Source organism: Vipera berus (genome assembly GCF_964194415.1).
Source record: "Vipera berus genome assembly, chromosome: 3".
NCBI classification, from domain to species: domain Eukaryota; kingdom Metazoa; phylum Chordata; class Lepidosauria; order Squamata; family Viperidae; genus Vipera; species Vipera berus.
Genome location: NC_138204.1, coordinates 80,597,804 through 80,602,814, shown reverse-complemented (window position 1 = coordinate 80,602,814; position 5,011 = coordinate 80,597,804).

Genomic DNA, 5,011 nt, shown 5'->3' with positions numbered 1-5,011 from the left:
TTCTAGATGTTCACAGATCTGTTTTTTAATTATTTTTTCCAGTATCTTCCCAGGTATTGAAGTTAGGCTGATTGGTCCGTAGTTTCCTGGATCTGTTTTCCACCCCCACACTTCTTTTATTATGAGAACCACATCAGCTGTTTTCCAATCCTCTGGTAGTTCCTTAGTACTCCAAGATTTTTTAAAGATATGATACAATGGTTCTAAGATAATATCTGCCAGCTCCTTCAGAACTCTGGGATGTAATCCATCAGCTTCTTGCTATTATAGTCATGAATTGCACAGGCAATTTAAAAAATTCACAGGAAATAAAAATATTAATGAATGATGGTCAGGATGGCTTATCTTGTCACCAATATCAGCAGTATCATTTTAAGATTCATAGGAGCAGATACTGCTATCCTTGTCTACTTGTGGCCTTTTCATAAGTATCTGATTGGCGCTTGTGTATATGCAGTGCCATAATCCTTGAAGACATTGCTCATGTTTTGTTCAACTGTCGACTACATGCCCACATTAGGCTTAAATACTTATAATCCCTATTTGAAAGAATAACCCATTAGGATCTGAACTGCATGTGCTGCCTTTCCCCATATTTCTTCCCTTATCTCTCTCCAGATACTTCCTCAAGAAGAGAAGACTGTAACCCAGAAATTGCACAAATCCTTTCCATCTTGGAGGTATAAAGCAATCAGAGGAAATTTATTTAAAAAAATGGATCTTAAAAGGACTTTTAATATTGTATTAGATTAAGGAAAATGTAAAGTCATCTTTGAGTCACATTTGGTTCCTGGTGATTCCAGGAAAATGTCTCCATAGTGTTCTCATCAGCAATATAGGAGTGATTTGCTGCTGTCTACTCCAATATATTTTTCCTCCTCTCGGTAAAATCATATAGCCCTGGGATTTTCCATAGGGCTCCCATCCAAATGTGGACTAGGTCCAAAGTCAGTTAAATATTGCCACCTGATTGTCAGTATTATTAAAATCCATCAGAGCCAGATAACACTTGGGTTCACTCATCACACTAAGTCAGTGGTTCTCAACCTTGGCAACTTTAAGCTTTATGGACTTCAGTTCCCAGAATACTGGCTGGGAAATTCTAAAGAGATGAAGCCCATATAGCGTGAAGTTGCCATGGTTAAGAAACACTTTTCAGCCAGGAATTTAAAATCTCAATTTATCTAATGAGCTATAGTGTTAGCTGGTTGGAATGTCATGAAAATCAATTCCTTCCTTCCTTCCTTCCTTCCTTCCTTCCTTCCTTCCTTCCTTCCTTCCTTCCTTCCTTCCTTCCTTCCTTCCTTCCTTCCTTCCTTCCTTCCTTCCTTCCTTCCTTCCTTCCTTCCTAGAAGGCCATATAGTCTCTGCTTTAGACAGCAAAATGACTTAGGATGGTCCTGATCAAGGTATAAACCAACTCTCTTGTTTCAGCTCCCTCTATCTGCCCTATGGTCCCATTAACAAAAAGCCACCAATGCTGCAAAACTCCTACATATGAATGAGTCCGGGAGTCATTCAGTCATTCAGCTGTTTGACACTGGAAAAGGTGGAAGGAAGCCACTATTTGCCTGTTTATGCAATGGGCACACAAATATCTAGCTTTAATCCTGGCACAACGAAGAGAAAATGTTGAAACCATTCTTGCCAGTCTGGGCCCCTTCGTTTGGAATGGGCTACAACTTTCACGATTCCTACTTAGTACAGCTTGTGAACGTGTTGTTATGTAGTCCAGGGAAAAGGATGCTTCAGTTCGGTACAAGTCTGTCTGTTGCTTCATACTCTCGATGGGGCTTTGTTCCCAGTACACCACTTTTCCCTCCTCCCACAGATCGCTACTTACCGCTTACGAAGTTATCCTCCGTCTTTCCCCCCTTTTCTTTCTTTTCTCTCTTTCGGCTCTTAAAGCTCCTTTCCGCAACAGGCGTCGTTCAGTTGCTATGGTCAACAGCCGCCCAAGATTGGCGTCTCCAAGAACGAATGAACATTCTCTACGCTTAACCCTCCCCCTCTTATAGAAAAGAGCCGAAAGCATAGAGCGAACTACAAATTCCGGCATGCTTTGCCTTAGCGTGCTCATGAACTGTCGGTGTGTAAGCGCGAACTGTGCTCATTCGGCTTTGTTGGGTTCTGAGTTCGCTTTAAGGTTCAGATGACTGGTTGTAGGTGTGAATCAATGCAGCGATGTTGTTTCCCAGTAATCATTTTCTTCTGTTCTGTTGCCCGCCCTCGGTGTTTTAGGATATATTTTTTTTTAAAAAAAAATGCATTCCCCGATTTTAATTCTTTTGGAACAAAATCTGTCTTCGGATATATGGCTGACTTCTTCCATTAAACCGATCTAATCACTTTAATAACTTAATTACACTTTGGCTTTACTTTGTCTTCGTTTCTGGAGGTACAATACGGAAGATCTTTCTCAGTAGCTAAAGAAGATTTCATTAGAGACCGAGGAGCTCAGAAATTGCTACGCATACAAGTACAACCACAGGAGATAATTGATTTCTTAACCCTGCAATATGTAGTAACTATAACATCTATAAATTTTAGGAGAAGTTTTTCTTATGGCATTGGTAGCCATAGTAAAATTTATGGCCCCTACTAACAAGGTGACTTGTGATGTTCATGAAGCTATTTTCTAAATCTCATAATGTTTGAGTGCCTATTATAACATTGCTTTTCTATTCAATTAGCACTTGAAACAATCTATATTTAAAAACCACCCAAGACTAAATTATACAACTTAAAAAAATGGATGCTGGGAATTTGGGAAATTGAAGTTCCAAAGAGCTCAAGAGCTCTTTTGGATAATACTGGGTTTATTAATCAAATTGATATAAGCAGTTGGTATATGCAACTGGGCTCCAAATTACATTCAGATACAAATGTGAGGAAAATTTCAGAAATCCTAGACTTAAAATATTTATAATTTTATTGGTAAGAACCAGAACTCTCAATTGGATTGGATTTAGAAAAAATGGAAAAACTACAGAGTAACTTTAAAATCCACATTGTGCAACCAGAGTACAGAATGTATGGATTGTAATTCACAAGTCTTATATTAACTATAGTTTTCAAGCATAAAATTATATTGAGTAATCTGTTATATAAATTAGGCAAATGTGTCCTTAGTCTTTGCTAACATCTGAACACACAAAAGCTGTAGCAAATCTAACAGCATGCCAGTCTACACAATTGATCACACAAGTAGAGTGGAAGGAGATGGGTGGCACATAAATCTAATAAACAAGCAAATAAATAAATCTCAATCCAAACAGATTATATACCCAGTTCTGGGTTGTTGATAACTTATTGGATCAGTGTTCTACTTGAAGTGAGCCTTTGTGCATCAATGTGCAATGTTTAATTGCCAGGATTCCAGATTAAATGTTTTTATAGGCTCTTTGGCACAGAAATGGGTTTGGTTTAATGTGATAATCCCAAGAAAATAATAGTAATTTCAATATAACATACCTCCCATTATCATTCAGCAATCATTATGAAATCTAGCTCCAAGGATCTGAAATAAAATAAAATTGAGGGGTCCTTGGTGCTCTCTGAGCTTGTTTTCTTGCAGATGTTTCATTACCTAATTACCATTAGGTATCATCAGTGCTAGTAAGGAGTGCTGTTTGCTGTTGTTTATATTCTGGTGTCTTGCTTGACTGGGTGGGTGGGGGTGGTCTTAAGGATTCTTTGGTTGGGGTGTTTACTAATGGGTCTGTGGCAGTTTCTTGATTGGGTTATTGCTTACTTGATTGTTGGTCTGAAGGTGACCTTAATCTATGCTGATCTGAGTGCTGATTACTAGTGGAGAAGTTCTGTTTTGGGCTGGTTGATTGTCTCTTTTGCATAATCTATAGATGTTGTTAATGTCTGTGTCTATTGATGGCTGATTTAGAGTGCCAGGCTTCTAGAAATTTCCTGGCATTTGTGGATTTGGCCTGTCTAGGATAGTCACATTTTCCCAATTGAAACAATGGTTAAATCTATATGTTGTGAAATTAAAGAATTTTCATCATGCCTTTTGACTGCCAGTTGGTGTTCATGGATGCGTTCTGCCAATCTTCTGCTTGCTTGTCGTACATAGCGGTTGTTGCAGTTCTTACACTGTATGTTGTGGATGACTCTTCTGGGGTTGCTGGGTCTTTGGATTTACTTAGGATGTTTTGAAGGGCTTTAGTTGGCTTATGTGCTACACTGATTCCATGTGGTTGTGGTAGTCTATTTGGAGTTTCTGAGATATTCTTGATGTATAGCAGTGTAATTCTTTTTAGAGTTTGTGTTGGTTGTGCTGTATTGGGTTGAGTGGTCAAGGGCTTTTTGATGAAATTACCTGGGTACAAAATGGATAGTTGCTTGAAAGTGTAGTCCTTTGTTGTAGATTGTGTGGGTCTACCAACACAGAGCTATAGAGCAGAAAACTGTAAACACTGGGGGCAAATTTCAGATGGGCGCTTAATAAGGCTAACAAACTAGGGTTAGTAACATGTTTAATAACAAATCACTTTAATCCAGTAGCGATTTAAGCGCGAGGGAGATTTCTCAACGCCAAGGGCTACTACATTCAAAATCTGGTACATCAGGTCTTTTCCTGGATCTCCACCCCAAAGTCCTGTCCTGGCGACACCATTCACAATAGCTCAGGCCGCTCGACCCTGACTCTGGCCTGAAGAGAGGAAAAGTCAGCTTGCGAAGTGATCGATTTAGGACAGGGGTCTTCAAACTTGGCCCTTTTATGACTTGTGGACTTCAACTCCCAGAATTCCTCAGCCAGCGTGCCTGGCTGAGGAATTCTGGGAGTTGAAGTCCACAAGTCATAAAAGGGCCAAGTTTGAAGACCCCTGATTTAGGAGATCTAGGACGACGGAGAGCAGATCCCACCTTCTCCCAAAAGCGATCCGTCAGGCCTGTGGCGCGCTTTGCCTGCGGGCGGGGCGGCTGGCCTCGGATCGCATTTGCCTTTGGGCGAAGAGGAGGAGGAGGAGGAGGAGGCGGCAGCAGAAGCTGT